Source organism: Pezoporus wallicus, unplaced genomic scaffold, assembly GCF_028554395.1.
Source record: "Pezoporus wallicus isolate ANWC-B61680 ecotype Strahan unplaced genomic scaffold, APGP_CSIRO_Pwel_v1 contig_6814, whole genome shotgun sequence".
In the NCBI taxonomy this organism is placed as follows: Eukaryota; Metazoa; Chordata; class Aves; order Psittaciformes; family Psittacidae; genus Pezoporus; species Pezoporus wallicus.
In genome coordinates, this window is record NW_026639755.1 from 608,276 (window position 1) to 628,008 (window position 19,733).

Sequence of the window (19,733 nt, forward strand, 5' to 3'; positions counted from 1 at the left end):
TGATGAATGGGCCTCTGATATGCTGAAATGAATTGGAAGTATATGTAATCAGCACCACAGATGATGGAGTTTAAGGACTCTTTTAAATGAATTTAGTCTGTTATGGTTTCTTTTCATTGACACAGTTGCTGGGTGCTCAAATAGTTACTCAGAAGTTCCTGAAACATTTGGACTTAAACGGTAATACTTGAGGACTTTGCTGCAGAAGGATATGCTGGAAAGTTAATATGAATTGATTTTTTATGTATTAGCTAATTTACATGGAAATCGTAAGTATTGCCATCTTTAGAGATGAAGTGAGTGAAATCGGTTCAGGGTCATCTTAATTCTCAGTAGGGATTTCCACTTAAGTAGCTAGATGTTTTTTAGAAAATGCACTTCAAATTACCAGCTTCACTGCTAATTACTATGTTAGTCTAATTTTCCTGGACATCTCTGTGTAGATAGCCCCTTGAAGAAGAATTGCTGCAAACATGGTAAGTTTTAAAGCAGCATGAATATTTTTTCCAGTTTTCTTGAGATTGGCTTAAAAAATAAAGAGATGACTTAATGTATAGTGAAATAATTTACTCTTCACCTAGCTTGGAGAGTTCTCTGTAAAGTGCAGTTGGCTTGCTTAACATTGCTTAAAGAATTCTTTCTTAAAGGTTCTATTAGAACCTGTTTAAGGCACAAGAAGGAGGTCTTCAAAGAGGAGTGGGTAGTGTAAGCAAGAAGGAAATCTCAGACTGCATGGGGCTGGAGGGAGGATGCTAACAGACATTCTGCAGAAAGCCCATCTTTTGGAAGTGCAGTTTGCTGTCCTGATCAAGGAGGAGAGGCATGAAAATAACTGAAATTAACATGTACAGAAGTTTCCATGTTGAAAAAAAAAGTCATCATGGAAAGGAAAGTGGCATGAAAAATAGGATCATCATAACAATAATGGAAAACAGGGAGTTGGAAAGATTGAAGAGCAAAAATACTCTTGTATAAAGGAAGCATCAGGAAAGCATAATTCAGGTCACATTGACTACGTAAGAATGAATTACAGAGCAAAAGCAAACCTGAACTGGAAAGGTTTTTTGTGCTAACTATACCAGTGGTTGCTGATGGCTTTAAATTGTAAGTCAGTTTTAGTTAATATGTTGCTAATTTTTCCTTCCTTTGTTAAAATGTTTTTCATTTTCTGGTGTGCTGAAAATATCTCTGAATAGAACCTTACAAATATATGGACTTCTACCACAACCCATGCAGGCAGTGGTAGGAAGAATGTTGGAGAAAATTGCTTTTGGCTTGAGGAGCACACAAGACAATGAGAAGCTTCTTTAGAAAAAAAACAATCTAGTCTGCATTTTGTTGTGGAGTGGACCACAGGACCTGGCTATGGGACTTATCCCACACAGAAACCCAGCCAGCATCTCTCACTAGCATTTTGCATTGTGCAAAGATGAACTGATACTTTCTGCGCTGTTGGTGGAGAAAGAGAAGTGTAAGCTAACGAGCTATCACATACTGCTCTGCAAGAGGAAGATAACTTTGCTGCTTTAGCTTTCCAAGACAAAATAAAAGGTTGGAATCCTTCTGTCCTCTAGAATAGGAAAAATTCAAAGGAAACCTGGCCCATTGCACTAGAGCTGGGGAAAACATTTTGATACTTTATAGCCAGGCTGCACAATAAATTCCCCATATAGGTTTTCAGAACAGAACACTCTCTCGTCAGCATTCACAGAATAACTATTATTGGCCTTTAATAAGGAGTAAAATCTATTTGGAATAATTGCTATACAGAAACTAAATGTGCACAGGCTTAAATCCAGAGCAGCTGGGACAAGTGGTGGGCAGGGAAGTGGGGCTGGAGGAGCTGGGGAAAGGAAACCCTGGGAACTGCTTTGAACCTTCTCCACTGAGTCCCCACAGTCTCTTTTGTACCAAAGAGCAGCTGCTAGGAGCAGCCTTTGTGTTTATCCTCCCTGACACCTTTGCTTTTCTGCAGGGTCCGATGGGTAGTGCCTGTCTCTGTTTGCCCTCCTTTGCACTGAGCAAAGCTGGGTGGGGAATTTTGCCCAGAAGTCACAAAATGTGACATTTACAATTCACCGAGTGCTTCTGCAATTAGTTTGTTTCTGAAGACTTCTCATGGCATTGTTTCTTTTTGGTCCTTTTCTGCTTTGGTTTGATCTTTGAATTTGGTAAGGAGTGCTTTGACAGCTTGGCATTCTCTGTTTTCTGTATGGTCAAGGACTTAATCCAACACTTAGAATCATAGAATAGTTAGGGTTGGAAAGGACCTTAAGATCATCTAGTTCCAACCCCCCTACCGTGGGCCCTGACACCTCCCACTAAACCATACCACTCAAGGCTCTGTCCAACCTGGCCTTGAACCCCGCCAGCAGTGGAGCATTCACAGCTTCCTTGAGCAACCCATTCCAGTGCCTCACCACCCTAACAGTAAAGAACTTCTTCCTTATATCTAACCTGAACTTCCCCTGTTTAAGTTTTAACCCATTACCCCTTGTTCTATCACTACAGTCCCTAATGAAGAGTCCCTCTCCAGCATCCCTATAGGCCCCCTTCAGATACTGGAAGGCTGCTATGAGGTCTCTACACAGCCTTCTCTTCTCCAGGCTGAACAGCCCTAACTTTCATTGTTTTTCATCCAGGTGTTCTCCAGCATTTTATGGATGGTGAACTCACCACCTTGCACACACTACATAGTCCTGAGGCTTCTCTTTGTAGGCTGAAAATTGAAAAATGAGGGCAAAAATCCTCCTAAAACCCAACTTCCTCAATCAATAAATCAAGGCACACATTTTTTGAGACTGCTTGTGCATTTTTGTGGTGGAAAAGCCTGAATCACTGTGTGTGCGTATTTGGTTTGCATGGTGGTTTATAGATTTCCCAGTGTCTGCCTTAAGAAAACAGTTTAATCGAACACTATCACAAAACCCATACAGACAGAACACTGGTTATGCCTAAGTTACGTCTGTCTCCCACTTCCAATATTTTGTGAAGCGAAGGGAAAGAAGGAAAAGGAAGGAAAGGGAAGGACGGGAAAGGATAGGAAAGAAGAAAAGAAAAAAGAAAAAAGAGAAAAGAAAGGAAAAGAAAAGAAAAGACAAAAGAAGAAAAGAGAAAAGGTGAAGCTATTGTTATGAATTGAACTGCTCGTGTTGCATATCTAAACTGTGCTGTGTTTCTGCCATGGAGTCTGTAAGTGCAGCTGCTAATGACATTGCTCCAGCTGCAGGAATCTGCTCAGCGAAAGAGGAGAAGAAGGAGGATGGCTGCTGGCCATTTTTGTTTTCTAACGTGCATGGGTTGAAGAAAGAGAATCCCTCATGGGATTTGACTTAGATGGTTTTGGCAGCTGTAAATTACTCACAGCATGCTGCAGGGTTTGTGCTATGAGATATTTTCAGTTCCGTTGAAATCTCATGCTAAAAAAAAAAAGCCCTCACTAAACTCGAACAGAAATAAGGCAGCAGGACAGAAGATTGCTGCAGATGACTTTCAGCTGGCTCATGCCTGCCAGCTGTATAGGAGGACTTTTAAGGAGCTGGATTCACCACTGGGAATATTGAAGAAGTTACAGTGAATGACACTGAAGCATTGGTTTTCACTCCTAATGGCAAAGAAAGAGCTTTTCTTTACACTTTGCATATTACGTTAGGGTACACTCTCAGAGGGTACTGTCTGTTTGACTTGAAATTATGCTGCATCACAGGTTTTTTTGGTACTTTCTAACCCACTGTTTACTTCTGTGGTTATGTCCTGAAGGTGACATTTAAAAGCGATTCTTAGTCAGAGGGCAGAGCTGCTACTCATGAATTGTACCTCCACAAATAAGCAAACAAATAAACGAAAGCCTGTGCTAAAAAAAAAACCTCTCGTAACCTTAGGAGCACTGTGTGCAAATAACTGTTTTGTGGACAGCTGCTCTTAGAGTAATTTCTGCTTTAAAAAAGTAAGAAATCTTTTTTTACAACCTCCTATTTCTTCTACTGCAGTAGAGCCAGAGTAGCAAGAGCAGCAAGACTGTTTTCCATCAAGAAAGGTGCTGCTGCAGTTGCAAGAATAAAATCAATTTCAGTGGAGGGTAACCTCTTGGAAGGACCTCAGCTTGAGTCTCAAATGCCAGGCTAGCTTGCAAGGTTAGACCCCTCTCAAAATCAAAAGAAACAATAAACCAAAACATGACCCCCCTCCCCAAGCTTGCTTTGCTTGTTAATTGAGACTTTTGGGGCTCGATTTAAGCTAGGAGTGGTTAAAGTCTGAGGAACACGGATGTCCGCGCTGACACTTCAGTTTTCCAGAGCAGTTGTGCTCTTTCATGACATTTTGCACTGCGACAGGCATGTGACTGTGCAGCCTTCCAATCCCAAATGGAGCCTGCAGCAGAGCACGGCACCTGCAAAACCAAGGGTTATTGTAGAAAGTGAACAAGAGCAGCCTTTCCTTCCATCAGCTGAATCATTCCAGCATCTGTTCTTACTCCAGCTCTGCCTTGTATGTACTTCATAGTTTGTTCCCTGTATCACTGTTTACAGTGCAGAGTGAAATATTTTAGTAAGTGGAAATATGCAAGACATTTCAGAAAAATACATGGACATTTTAATACTGATGTTTTTACACATGTCAGTATGAAAAGGATTGTAATAAGCAAAATGAAACATGGAACGAGACATAGTTTCTTTTATGAAACCGTAATAACACCACTTGGATACACTTCTACTGTTACAAAATGGCATTTTATGAAGAAAAACTATTTTGTCATCATGTTTTGACCAGCTTCACTCATAGTTTCATTTTACCATCACTTTCTCAGGTGGACTAGAACAACAGAGTCAAGAAAAATGCTGGTATCTCGTATTACTAAATTATTGCTCATGAATGTCAAGCCTCCTTGCTACTTTCCTTCTCTCAGTGGGTCGTTTGCTGCAGGCACAATGCACATGTACCTAAACATGTGTCCCCATGGCTGGGCAGTGGGCATCCAACCAGCTTTTGTTCTTGCCTCATGACCTGAGCTTTGTGTCATGGTCCATCTATTCCCGCTTCCACCTCCTTCTGCATGCACTCCTGGTCAGGAGGAGGAGCACTGCAGGAGAAACATCACTTGACCCCTGCAGAGCTCTTCCCCAGGTTGAACAAAAAGCCAAAGAAGAAATCACATTAGGGATTCACCCCACATTTTCCCCTTGGTGCCAGGGCAGGACTGCCCAAATTAGTTTGGTGCTGTGGGTTAGGTGGCTATACCGGGTGAGCAAGGTCACTGTGGTTCATAGATACATGCTTCAGCACTGTGCTGAATGTGCATAGATCTAAAGATCATTTTAGGCATCCTGAATGTTTCAGTCATAAATCCTGTTTTACAAATGCTCCTAAATATTTGTTCAGCCTGGAGAAGAGAAGGCTGCGTGGAGACCTCATTGCAGCCTTCCAGTATCTGAAGGGGGCCTACAGAGATGTTGGAGAGGGACTCTTCACTAGGGACTGTAGTGATAGAACAAGGGGTAATGGGTTAAAACTTAAACAGGGGAAGTTTAGATTGGATATAAGGAAGAAGTTCTTTCCTGTAAGGGTGGTGAGGCACTGGAATGGGTTGCTCAGGGAGGTTGTGAACACTACATCCCTGGCAGTGTTCAAGGCCAGGTTGGACAGAGTCTTGAGTGGCATGGTTTAGTGGGAGGTGTCGCTGCCCATGTAGGGGGGTTGGAACTGGATGATCTTAAGGTCTTTTCCAACCCTAGCTATTCTATGATTCTATTTCTGCTACTAAGAGTCCTCATATAGTGCAAAAGGAAGCATGTGTGGAGGGGTCATGGTTGTCCTGTCACCTGGTAATGCACCATGGTTACAGGCTTCTCCTCAAGACACTGGTCCTAGAGGACCATGGGACCCAACCAAACCTTCTGCTGGCAATCCCTCAGCTGTTTTGGTCAAGACGTGTTGGTGGATGAAGAAACAGGGGAGGAACAACATGGGTTGCAGTAAATTCTGTTGTTAATACTCATTTTGTGTAGGGCATCTTGGTCTTCTCTCTCCCTAGGGGAATTTTGAACACTGTGCACAATGTTTTCTCCTGTTCCTTTGCTACATTAGCAGCTGCAAAAGCTGGGGCAGCTGAGCAGTTTTCACGCCTGGGTTCCTGTGAGTGCTTTCTTCTATTGGAGGCTTCTGTTGGTAGAGAAGAGAGAGGTCATACTTCAGTCTGGGGGCAAACGATACGACAGTGGTTTTGCACTGTTATCTGTTGTCTTGTACATTATCTTCGCATGTTTTCCACATATATCCATAATTGGTTCTACCTGAGCTCCCACAGGATGGTAGGGCAAGTCTTGGCTTTGGCTGTCTGAGTAGGTCTGTTCTAAGGTCCTCTGCAAGAGATTTGTAATTTGAGACGGAGATGTAGAAATGTTTTCTGCAGTATATTACACTGGAGAATGCATTCTCCTTTGGTTTGCTGTTCTCTCTTTATGTTTTTCTTTCATGTTTTTATGTCTTTCTAACATCCTTGTAAAGTCTGTATATTTGTTTTGCTTTACTATTTGCTCTATGCTTTTTTAAAGCTGTACTGTTACAGCTCTTTACTGGTTTGCCTTCTAAGTTCTTCTCCCACTGATCTCTTTAGCTTTTCCTCCTTCTCCTTCTCCTGTGTTTTATCCCCTTACCTACTGCTCTGCAGCCCAGTGTTTCTACCTGTTTCCTCTGAAAGCATCTGGACTCAGAATAGTCTCAAGAGTTTTGGGGGGTGAATATGAGCCAGTGGATCTTTAAGGGAATCCTAAGATTAAGAATTTGAAGCCTTAATTTTACTGAATAGAAAGTGTTGTAGCCTTCTCTGTGGCAGTAGAGGTGGCTCCTGAGCACTCGCATTGGCTTCCAAGCTACTTAGGAAATTCTTAATGTTTTCAGTGATTCAATTTGTTGATTAGTCAGTCTGCAGTCACTGAATTATTTTGTCTATGTGTGGACAGGTTTCCTCTTTTTGTCTTCCCCCCCCCCCCCCCCCTTCTTTTATTTCATGATGTCTTTGGCTTTTCACTTTTATTTTACTTTTCAGCTCCCTTATTTCATCTTCCTTCTTCTACCCTTTGTCTCCTATATACTTCTTGCTCTTATTGTCTCTATCATACTTTGCTTGGTCCATTTAAAACTACTGAGAGCAGAGAGCTGTATGTCTCTAAGGAACAGGTCTTTATGATACTAAAGATAAAATTTGGAGTGTTAGGCTTAGGAGGTGTGAAGGTTACCTTTCCTGAGACAACTGAAGCAGACCTAAATTCAGCTGTGCTCTTAGCTGTGTAATTATCCCTGCTGGATGCTTTGACTTTAGGAGCAGAGCAAGAAAACTGCCTGATGTGCCTGTTTTCTTTGCTGTCATGCAGCCTTAGAGAGCATCAGTGACTGCCACTTGCCGTTACCTATGGCACGGAAATGGGGAAGAGTGTGAAGGGATACAGGCTGGGAGAGGGGATTTGCTTCCCAAGCTCTTCCTGTCCATGGTGGCTCTGAGATCTCTTTTCCCTTGGAGCCTGGTTTCTTTCCACAGCTGGGAGAGCCCTGGGCAGGCTGGGATGTCCTTTCTCTGTGAAATGTGTGGGTGGGAAACCTATTGAACCGGTGCTAGTGTCAACAAGGTGAGATTGTTTAAAACTACGTGATGGATCTAGGCATAGAGCCAAAGTTGTAAGGAACAACTTGAGGTGGTTTGTGTAAGTCCTCAGACACCATCAGTGAGCCTGACTTAGCCTTCTGTGCAGGGGCTTTGTACAGGAAGGCAGTCTGTCTGATGAGGAATGTTAATGGATATACTGCTACTTTGAAGTAGTAACTGTGAATTAATCATAGCCCTGTGAGGGAATGGCTCAGATTTGAGCAATTCTGGTAAGTGTGATTCAGCTTGGACTTCCCCAGGATACTTCTGGCACAGCTGAGCACAGGCACAGGGAAATATTCCTGGCAGGAGGTTGAGGGCATTGTATGTAAATAGATGTGTGTGTCTTTGCTCTTGCACATGTGTAACCCTTGTGTAAATCCCCTCAAACCAACCTTGGTCTAAAATAAGCAAGAAATTGTTTGAACTCATTGGAGAAGCTAGAGTATAACAGTTTTCTGAGAGAAATTCTGCATATAATTACTTTAAATTAGATGCAGAAATTAAAGCGTTCATTGGGATATTGGGATCTGTACCAAAATAATCTGTGCTGCCACAGAGGTTTTTGCTTTCTGGTGGTTTGTACTATCAAGGCAACCATGCTGCATTACGAAGTTTGAAAGCTCTGTTCATTCTTAAGCAGACTGTGCTGGCCTGTGTGCCTGATTTCTATGAACTGTAATATTCTTTTTGCTCGTTTCTGGCAGATTCTTTTGAGTGCTTTGCAAGCCTTTGAAATAAAAAGCTATGGAGTATTTGTGTGCATAAATACATGTGGGGAAATCACGTGCAGTAAATCACCGGGAGTGCAAAGACAGTCTAAGGATTGTGAAAGAAATAAAGTGTGAAATAGCAACGATACTGTAAAAAAGATATAATAAAATCAGAAAAAACAGTGGGTCAGGTGCTAAGCAGCCTGAAGGCTGCTTTGCTCCACTCCAGCAGCTCAATGCAGCAGTTAAACAGACATTTTATAGCTGGAGGTACACATACTCAAGTTCCTTTGAAGCCAAGTGCCACTCTCACTGTTAAGGGTGAAATAGTAGCACACAGTCCTTGCATCAGCAGTCTGCAGGACCCATTCAGTGGGTCAGTGTGAGGGGTGGGACAGTAGCAGTATTCACTGAATGTGGATTTTCATATTTGAAGGTCTTGCTTAGTTCCCAGCCCCTGCTTAGCTCCTCTTCCCGGACCTGGATATAGTAAGAGTAGGGTTATCTGAAGCCTGTGCTAGAGCATCTTCTGACTCAACTGAGGCAACTGGGAGGTTATTCATAACTGCTAAGTGCATTGCCTCCTGCAGGCAGATACTGGTTTTCATGCGTTAGTGGAATGTCACTGGAAATCAGGCATTTAAGGCAAAAAATAAAGGTAAAAGTTTATAAGGTCAGTTTCAGCTCTGTCCTCTCATGCCTGTGGGTCCCAGCATGACCCTGGCACCACTGTGCTTTATTTTCAGGGGCCAGTTGGGCAGATGGGAAGTTTATCCTTGCAGTGATGGGAAGTTTATCCTTGCAGTGATGTTTGACATAAATGTAACTGTTCAAAACTGTTCAAAGACTGTGTTGGGTCCCAGAAAAATTGATTTTTCAGTGGACAACATGCAAGTACTGACAAATCTTACGGATTTTTTCATAAAAAAGAACAAGTTTTGCTCATGCTGCATCAGTTTCACAACACAGAGACAGACTACTGACTGTACATGGTTTGTAAGAAACCAAGTCAAAGAGAAAGGGTTTCTCAGAGCCTCGTAGAGAAATGTGTTATGCAGGAAACCCAGAGGAAGCTGCAGCTCTCCTTATGAGCCTGGGTGTCACACCTCTATGTATGGGTAATCTCTGGTGATGGCTCCTCTCGTATCTCACAGGCAGGGCTGGAAATGAAGTGAGGTGTCTGTCCTAGCAAACGTTGGTCTCATTCTTTTTTCAGACAGACTTCCAGAACGAACATTTCAGAGAAGACTCTTTTGTTTGCCTTCTTGTCTAACAGCCATTCCTACTGCCATTCCTACTGTGTGCCACTCTCTGCAAGCTGACCTACACATGCCTTTTCTTGCTCCTTCTATCACTATTCCATGAAAAGCAACTGATTCTTGATCTCAGATATAGACCAGAGACTTTTCTTTTTTACATTTAGAGACTTCCTTTGAGCTCTTGACTGGCTTAATAGGACTTTATTATTGTGTTTGCTCATTTTGATGTTAAATGCTAGACCAGGGGTAGAAACTAAGAACTTGATGCCCATTATTTTATACTAGTAGATTCCTGCTTCAGTCATCACAAAGTTTAGTATTGTCCTGTTCACCTAAAGAGCAGCAGCATACTTCTACTTATAAGTTGCTCTTCTGTTTGCTTTGCCCTAAGAGTTAGATAAACACAGGCATAAGTATAAAGATTTTGGCTTTCAGACCTGTTACTCCTGCATTTGGTAAAAATGTATGTTTAAGTGAGAAAAAGTGTAATGTTCCTGCAGTAATTATTAGCATGTTTTTGTGTCATAAACACATCAGTGATGTTAGGTGTTTTATTTACATGTATGCAGTGTCTATTTAAGATTAAGTGGCTGGCAAACAGAGTATCTGGACCTGAAGATGATGCTGTCTGTTATACAGAGAGAATGGAAGACTATCTTGGGTAGGCTTTTAAAAATCTCACCTTTGGTTCAGCTGAGCTCTTTCCTGAAAGCTAGTCTCATTTTTTAAAAGATAGCACCAGCACCCAGCAGGTCTTTAGGACATAGGTAGTGGGCTGTGGAGTCTTTCAGCATGAGATCCGAATCTGGACCAAGCCCAGCACAAGGAGTATGAGAGTTATCCCCAACTTCATGGGTGCACAGTTTGAACTGAATTTGATGAGCCTCAGTTCCTCCTCCTACTGCACCAACTGGCTGCTCAGTCTTGTCCTCTGCAGCAGAGATGCTCTCTTCTTGTGTGCTTCTTGGAAGTTTAGCATAACAATTGTCTGAGTGCAGGTAGACTCTCATATAAGGGCTCCAGCCAGGGCCAAAATTGTCCCATGGCAGATGTGACATTTACAGAAAGCTATTGTCACCCACCACTTTACAGTGTTTGAATCTCTGGCCCGGTAAATGCTGAATATCTTGGGGGGCATGGGAGGCAGAGTGTGTCAGGGAAAAGCTTTTGAGGGTGAATTCTAAGGGTGAATACTTTTTTACTCTTAGTCAGATGATGTTTTCCTGTGGTACCTCATGGGTAGGACTGGCACACTTACTGTCGTCAGAGTGGAGGTCTGTTGCTGCTGAGGAGAAGGCTTGTGGTGGACCTCCAAACAAAGCTTGTGTGACTTACTGAGGTCTGCTGAGAATGTCTTCGAAACCTGAGTTGCATGAGTTTCATAAAGGAAGGGGAACCTTACAAAAAAACAACAGTGCCATTACAGAACGGCAGGAGCAGCTGTCTTGTAGCACCCTCTGGTATTTATCCTCCTTTTCTTTCTCTATCTATAGCTGGTAACATTGCTATATAATGGGTTAGGTGGAGGGTAGCAAGTGAACAGCATGATGCCACATTAAAAGGCAGAGCACAACCGACTGGCTGCAGGATGTGTGTGCTGGCACAAGTGCCCCTTGCTTTGTGCAAGAGAGAACCACGGTCTTTCCCGGTGTGAGGGAATGCTCTTTGCCTCAGCCTTTCTAGAAGGAGGGGATTGCTGTGGCTCAGGACAGTGTACCTCCTGGTTGTGCCACTGAGAGGGGAGTGCTCTGCTGCCAGGGAGTGCTGCATGGCCACTTGCTGCTTGAAACACAAGGGGCACAAGAAGTACAAGTTTTGGGGGTGTGAGGCTGGATGAGTGTGGTGGGATGGAGGGATTGGTGGGTGGGATGGAGATGGACACCACAGGTTGCCCAGCAATACCCTGCACAGCTCACTTAGTGCTCTGAGGGTTCACTGCATGGGAGGTTCTTACTGGTTTTTACTGAGTGCCAATCAGTGTAAGATATCCTTTGCTCAAGAAAAAAACAAAGCCAGCATCATGCTTGCTCTTTAAGTAACCCAAAAGTATCTATGGCCTATAAGTCCACGTGGAGATGCCTCACTGGATTTAGAAACACCAGACTTATTATACAAAGCATGTGTCATGGATGTGACCTTCTCCGTTCCTCCCACTCAGTAAACACTGGAGCTGGTTATTCTCTAGCTGTGTCTTCCTTGCAAGAAAGGCACGTATTTTAGAGCTAGATATATGAAAGGAAGTTAGCTGCCTTTCTGCTAAACATGTCATACAATGGGCTTGTGAGGGGCTTGCCCTGGTTGCAGAAAAAGTAATGGGGAGACAGGGGATGTAATAGATGTAATACTGGATTTGCTTTGTTGCTTTCTGGGGGAAGCTCATTGGTCCTGTTTTCCAATGAGGCCACCAAAATGCATTAGTTTACCTTTCTGTAAAGATCCTGACTTGTTTTAGCAGCAAAAAGATACCCGTGGCTGCAAAACTGGCATTTTGCAAAGGTGCCTCAAGATTCAGCTGTGGATATAGCCATTGAATTTCAGCCTGTCACTAGGATTCTATTTTCATTTATTTTTTTCTCCATGCCTCAGTGGAACTTGCCTGCAACTGTACCATGTTGTTATAGAGAGGAGAGTTGTAAGACATGCTGCCTGCTCAGAGCTGGGAGAAGGAGTCTGCAGATGGGTGAATGGCTTTTTAGTACTGCTTTCTTTACAGTTAAACACCATAAGAGTTAAATAAAGAACAGACTCTTTAGTCAGGATTCTGGGTGCTTTGTGCAATGAAGAGTGTCCTATTGAAGCAATACCGAACTTCTCTATTACGTTCATATTTTCCTCTATCATGAAATGGAAATGGGCAAGGAAAATGGATGAGGAGGTCCCTACTTACCTGGTGCACACAGAAACAAAGGAACTGATCTGCTCGAACAGATCAGACCTTGTGCCACCAGTAGAAAGCAAGACAGGCTGATAAGAGCTGTGGAAAAGGAGGAAAAGAACTGCTTAGTATTGAGGACGTTAGTGTGGCTCACAAGCATTCTTTCTGCTGAGGTGTTTTGTGAGAAAGTAGGGGTTATGAGGTTATAATGCTTCCTAGACTGTCTTCTCTTTCAAGCATTTGATGTCAAGGAGCTAATTCCAATAAGCTGCCCTAATTCCCAGCCTCTTTCTTCTCCTTTCTAACTGTACATTTGTTTAACTTCTGTTTTATCCTTGTTTTCTTCTTTTCCCTCCCTCTCCTTCCATAACACATCTCATGGAAGAGGAGTCCAGCTGCTCCTCAGACCCTGCTGAGCTCCAGGCTGGAAGGGGTGGGTCACAGCTTTGCTTTGAAGCATCACTGTGTGGCTTCACAACTGTACCAGCAGAGGAAATTGCTGCCTCCTTCTGTAGCCACATGGTCAAGCTCAGCAGCATTACAAACAAACTTGGGCTGCTTTTCACATAAAATTTTACCACACAAGAAGAAGGTGGCAGAAGTATGATTCAAGGGAAGGTGGAGTAAAAGGGATGAAAGTATATTGGTTTGAAACTATCATTTTCTCCTCTTCCCCCCAAGAACCTGTAGATTTCTTATTAGTTTAGTGCTTCTCCAACCACCTCATGCTGTAGGATGGGAAGGGCTGAAAGGAACTTTTGAGCCACAGATGGCAGCAATTGAGCAATACGGAGAGCATGGGAGGATGCCCAAAAGCACCAGAGATAAGAATTAAGTGATGAAATAAGAAGTTCAGAGGCCCAGTAAGGATGTGCTGATTGGCTGCCTGTGCACTTGCACCCCATTAATAGTGAAACCTTAAAGCTGATTCTTTTCCTCTTCTTGAGCTGACCAGTAAGATAAGTCTACAGCTGTGTCTAGGAAGGATGTGAGGTATTTTCTGAATACCAGAAAATCACATGCTTTTTCATTAAGACCTTTTGTGTGGAGTATGCTAAATGGCACCAAGCACTGGTAGGACTGTCTGATACTGGATTCTTGGTATACTGGTGTCCAGGGGCTTTACCATGAATGATTTTGGCTTTCCACTCAGTGTATTTTCTGCAGTAGCATGCTGTCAGTTTCCTCTGTGCCACGGCTGGTTTTGATGGAAACCTCTGAGTGTGGGAAGAGTGTCTCAGTGTGTGAGGTCTAATGCTGGATGGCAGCATGAGGTTGAGCAGGGCTTTTTGGGAGGCACAAGAAGACTGCAAATTCAATACATTATCTGTAAATCTGTTTATTAATGAGATGGTTAATGAACTATCATTACATTTACCTCTCAGTTTTATAGTTAGTAGGACAATGAGACATGTGGAAAAAATCATATGATTCAGAGCTGATATTCCAAGATGTCCAGAACCCTGAGAAGTTGTCATTATGTTAAAGTATATTCATTTTGCTGTCAAGGATTTTTGCACACTTGAGATCAGGAAACTTTGTTGGATTAAACTCATATCCTGCAGGATAAAGTAGAAGTTAATGGTGATGTAAATTCTTGTTATTTTCTACTTCAAAAACATATGGAATATTTACATTCTTACCTGTAGCTGAGAGTGAATATTTTGAAAAATTGGCATACTTCTTTTCCACATGAAAATTTTCATCTTAATTTTCTAACTGGAAGTTCTAAAACAATTCAGTAGAAAGCATCACGTTCTTCTCAGCTACTGCAAAATACTGCAAGCCATTTTTCCTGCTGTCAAAAACTCTAACTTTTTTTTAGAGAGAAGATGGTTGGAAAAAAGCCGCAATAAACTCAAAATGTGCGTATAATTTTCCAAGTGTAGTACATGCTTGTAAAGGTTTTAAAAGAATGGGTTATGAAACGGTTTAGTTCTGCATGGTTGAAAATGTGTGGGTATTCAAGCACATAGAAAATTACAAGCCCTGTTTTTGACATCCATGAAGGATACTATCTGAGGTCACAGAAGCCAACAAGTTTCTGAGGTCACCATTGAGGCATTGACATCAGTGGTGGTGGAATTGGGCAAGCCTGAGACCTTTGTAACTTCAGTGTTTCCAGTCTGTGAACTTTCCAGCATATTTTGCTGTAAGGTAGAGTTTGCTGAGAACATCACAGTGGGACATCCCATTGTTTCTAGTGTGCTGAAGTGAAAGCCAGGCAGGCACAAGCATTCTAAATGAAAGTATTTTTCATACAATTCTGAATAGAAATGGTCAGAAGTTTTTGCCTACATTCTCCTTGAACATATCTTTTAGATTAGATGTGGATGAGAGAAACAAAGGAAAACAGACTGGAACCTTCCAACATCAGAAATGATGAATTATACAAGTATCAATTCCAGTGTTAAGCAGTGGGATGTTTTTGAGTTAACTGGTATCCGGATATTTGGATGTGTTTCTTTGTTTCCTTTTGTCAGTTTTATGCTGGCATGAATTCTAGCTAGGAAGTTCAAAAGTGAACTTCATAGCAGGTAAGGGCATATAGGCATGCATACAGGTATGACCAAGAAATAGAGGTATATATCTGTATGCACATCATGTACAACACCTGTGAAGTGTTTATGTCGAGCCATTCATGCCCTGTTATTCAGGAGGGAATATGTCCTCTAAGAGTAAGTACAAGTGCTTCGTTGCATTTCTGTGTGTGTGACTGTGAAAGACAGGTTAAAAGCACATACTTCTTTCAGCGAAGTGGAAAAGGTTATGCACCTCTTCAGTGGATGTATAGATGAAGTGTTTGTGAGCTTTGCAAAGATGAATGAAGTTCATGGAGTTATTACAGTTAGCTTGTGATTGCCAGATGTTGGAATATGTGTGTGCATGCATGCTGGTGCATCTGTTGTTTGGATAATAGGATACACACATGTGGGACAACTGTGCAGTATAGGTGTTATTACACTCAGGACCATAGCTTCAGCAGGCGTAAATCAGGGTGGCTCAGTGGAAGGCAACAAAGTCCAGCAGTGTGCACTTCCTGGAATCAGGATGTGTGACTGCATGTAGGGATTTTGGCGTGTGGGATTGCGGTTGGAAAAGTGTGTCAGGATGTGACTTTAGGAGCTTGAGCCGAAGACAGTTGGCAAAAGAGAAAAAGCCAAGCCACAAATACACATCCAAGAAGCATGGATGTTAAGGAAAAAGGAAAGAATACATGCACTGAGACTGATCCTCCAGGCTAAGCCATCAGTTTTGGGTTGCTCTTTCTCTGCGGAAGCATCCAAAAGTTGTGGGATTTTGAAATACATAATTCAGTTGCTGGCAGTGTCTGTGTTAACAAGTTACCCAGCCCAACAGGAGCAGACCTGCAGGGTGAGATGGTTGGTATTTAAGGTTCGATGTTCAGACTGTCCAGACTGTCTGACTTTTGGGTAGGGTTAATTTAATTTAATTGCTGTGGTGGAGCTGGGGAGGGCCTGGAGTCTCTCTCAGCCATGACCTCATTCCTTGTTGCACTGCTGCTCCATAGGGTAACAGCTCATACCTGGTATTGTGCCACCTCTTGAGCATGGGCATGAAGTTTGTGCTCTTCTGTCTCCTGTCGCCTCCTCATCTTGCCTGTCTGCTGGATTGAGGAGGATTGTAGCTTAGCACCTTCTTCCTCTGCTGTACGTGAAATGGAAGTAGCTAGCTACAGGGCTTCCTTGTGCCCTGGTTGCTAAATTCAACCCCAGCCTGCCCCTCATGGAAGCTTTGTCTTTGTATGCACTGCCCGGAACTGCACAGGGTTATTTTTCTGGTCAGATGACATCGTATAGAATTCTACTCATCTGTCCTTTCTTACCCCTAAGCCTCTTTCAGCATCCCCTTCCTTGTCTTCTGAGAACTACAGCTGCTGTTGAAATGCTGCCTACATTAATTCTTCAGCTCAACTGGGCAGTGGTTTAGTTATTCAGATGTTCTTATACATCAGTGCCTGGTAATACTCTCTGGATGTGGAGTGAAGCAGCAGTTTTTGAAACTTTGAAAACTACAGTTTTAACACTTTCTGTGAATAATCTCATCCTAAGCATTGTTTGCTTTGCAGGTTGCCTGATTATTTTAAAGTTATTATTTCAAATTGATACGAGGTACATTCTTGGGTGTAGTTAAAGGAGAGATTCTATTTATGGCTTGGCATGTGTGTCTGATATTTCAGATTTCAAATTGAATTGTTTTTATATGTCACCATAGCCTTTCATAGCACAGGCTGGATCGAAGCTCCCAATGCATCGTTTCCAAGCCTAAGCACCATACTCTTGTAATGCAGCACTGTAACCTATTCAGCCTGTCATGCTTCTTTCCCCTGTGAACTCATACCAACTCCATCCTCTGTTTTGTCACCTTTAAAAACAATATTTTAAGTTTTTGCCTCTGTCTTGAAACACCAGAAGTTAAGAAAAAGAAGTCAGCACTGTGGTCAGGTGCTTTGGGAGTCTTTTCTGTCAACCCTAACCGCAAGGCTACGTAGTCAGAGACAGAAAAAATGGCTGGTTTAGATACAAATCACTTGTATGTAAAGCAAATAAAAGGAAGAATATGTTTATCACTTGTGAAAAATGCCCCAGGCTCATGATTCAGTAAAAACATCTGGTCACTGTGCAGAGGTGATCAAAACAGCCAACAGAACCTTAGGTTGCAAGAAACTTCCCGATGGAAAATGCCACTGGATATACTATAATTTCTGCTCTGTGAGCCAGTGGCAGATCACTGATTCAAAAGCCAAACATGCTTTTAAAAATTCAATCCCATACATATACTTATGTGTCTCTGTGTGTGAGCACACATGTCTGTAATAAAAATAGAACAGATTCAGAGAATGAGCAATTAAAATGTTCAGAGTCAAGGAGAAGCTTTGTTATGCATAAAAGCTGAGGGGATTTGGATTACAGTCAAGAGGTTTAGATCAAAATGGGACTAGGGCAGATAGTCTTCCAAAGCCTCGTTCAGAAAAGGGTGCGGGGGGTCTGAAGGACAGCTTGGCTAATGTAACTTGTGAGTGAAAAAAATGTAGTTTAATGATTTGTTGAACTATTACAAACCCAAACATCAGTTCAATGGGACTAGCTTGATAAGTGCTGTTTTCCCAGAGGAAATCGTAGATTGTGAATGAAATGAACAATTTAAACTTGAAACTTCAGCTTAATGGAGCTACATTTGTTTTGTAAAACCATTCCCATGGAAATTTCCTAATGACTTCCTTTTGAAACGGTTTCGTCTAGAAAGTAAATACAAGCAATATGTAGAGTGGTATTTATCTCGTTATAACACTGCAACAAATGAACACTCATACTAGAAAGGCAACACATTTTAAAATGAAAAAGGACTCTTCCCTTTTTGTGTGCATAGTTAAACAGTGGAATTCACTGCCATGTGACAGCAGTGTGAAGAGCTCGGTAGGACTCAGGAAAGGGTTGGATATTTCTTGTTATTAAGATGCCAGCTGGCTCCCTGCTATTGCTGTCTTGATAGCCACCATGGTACAGGGAACATATGTAATGTCTCTTTCCCTGTGTTTGTAGGCCACCAAATATCAGCTTCCAAATATTTAAAATGTTTACCTTCATTTTTTTGAGCTGTGTTCATACCTACAAGTTGATGACTGCATTTTCCAGCCTTTCTCTGCGGTCTCACATTGGTCACATTGAGAGAGCAGACACCTCTGCAGCATTAATCTTGTCTCCTGCTTTCCTCTTTTGAAAATGATATATTTTTTCTTCCTGGCTTGCAGGGAGCAGTCCAAGCCACAGAATCCAGAAACAGACTGTCCCAGAGCTTGTGCCTGCTCCCATCAGGGACGGGCCTGCCACAGGGCAGGGATCTAGTTTCAAACTCCTGCACAATTTGTGGTTATTTAGAGCCAACATTTTGGTTTAGGCTGGTCTGTAAATATTTGTTGTATGGTTTTGTTTATAAGAATAATGACTCTATGTTTACAGGCTACAGCGTATAATGCACCTAATGCCTGGTCTCTTAATTTTTTTTTAGCTTTCCCTAACTTTCAAGTGCATTTCCACTCTTTAATTTTACACAAGCTCTTGGACATAGGCCAGACAAATTCTTTGTAGTCTGTACAGTTCAGGATCTTGGCCAGATTAAAGTTGTCATCAATTTCACCTCCTTCTTTTAATAACATCCACTTTCTCCCTCGTACTCCTCATGTTTTTAAAGGTTGCCATTCTCCATCTTCTGTATTTTCTCGATTATTACATTCTTTTACTTTGTCTCTTGATTTAACTGAATCTTAATTTTCTGCACACTCTTTTAAAACCCTCATTTTAAGTATGAGCTTTCTGAATATTTGCTATTGAGCAGTGTTTTTGTGAAGCTGTGCTGGTGATTCCTTGCTCTAAGGCAATGCTGACTGACAGCTGCAGAGAATCTCCTCAGGGAATTTTAGGAATCTCTTGGTTTCTTCTCTACTGAAATTTCAAATTGCATTTTCCTTGCAAGCTGATTTTTGTTTTCTGGAAGACAGTAACACAACATGAAACACTAAGTCCAAGTTTGGCTACTTCAGTGAGGTTTGTTCTCCTGAAATATGATTGCCAGAAGGCTCTGCAGGGGAAAGGTTATGCTTATAAAATACTTTTAAACAAAAAAGTTACCTCAATCCAGAGATGGGAGAGTTTATAGGACAGGTTTTTGGTTGCCATCCATTTGATGGGATATTTTTAGTTGTAATGGATAGTCTAAAGCACAGACTGATGAGATGCAGGCAGTTTTCCTGAGAGAATATTCTATCAGTGTTCCTGAGAGAATAGGGTATGAAGTTTATAAAGAAATCCTATGCTGTGACACTATTCAGAACACACTTGGTCACCTAGCTTACACTTCTATAATGAGAATTTGTATTTGCCAAGGATGACTTCAGAGCCCAGCAGCCAGCATCTCCATTTTCAGCTGATGCAGCTCAAAACTGGAGCTGGTCCCTTGAATGTCTGGTCCTAAACTTTATGTTGGCAAAATAAGTAAGTTTTCTTTTTCTTGTGATCGTGAGATAAAAAAAAAAGAGATCACTTTATAATTTAACTATGGCTGATATTTTTTCTCCTGTCTGGAACAAGAGTTAACTTTTGAGGGCAAACCCTGAGGGCTAAATATACCAGTAAACTCCAGCTGCTTTGTACTTCTTTGCCAATACCAAGAAGCTATAAACCCAATTTAACTTGCTGATTAAACCAGGTTTACAGCTGTTTTGCATT

At 41.9% G+C, this 19,733-nt stretch overlaps 1 protein-coding gene across 2 annotated transcripts in view; it reads left to right on the plus strand.

The window, feature by feature from the left end:
- The window catches only part of TBX15 (T-box transcription factor 15), a 94,913-nt gene that overhangs the window by 30,410 nt on the left and 44,770 nt on the right, over nt 1-19,733 (plus strand). Inside the window, exon 1 of one of the 2 annotated variants that reach the window (XM_057415973.1) lies at nt 13,416-13,479. The exons of the other annotated variant lie outside the window; for it this stretch is intronic. The gene's annotated coding sequence lies outside the window, so the exon portion shown is untranslated. Of the gene's footprint in view, nt 1-13,415; nt 13,480-19,733 lie in introns of those variants that run through there. 2 annotated transcript variants of the gene reach the window in all.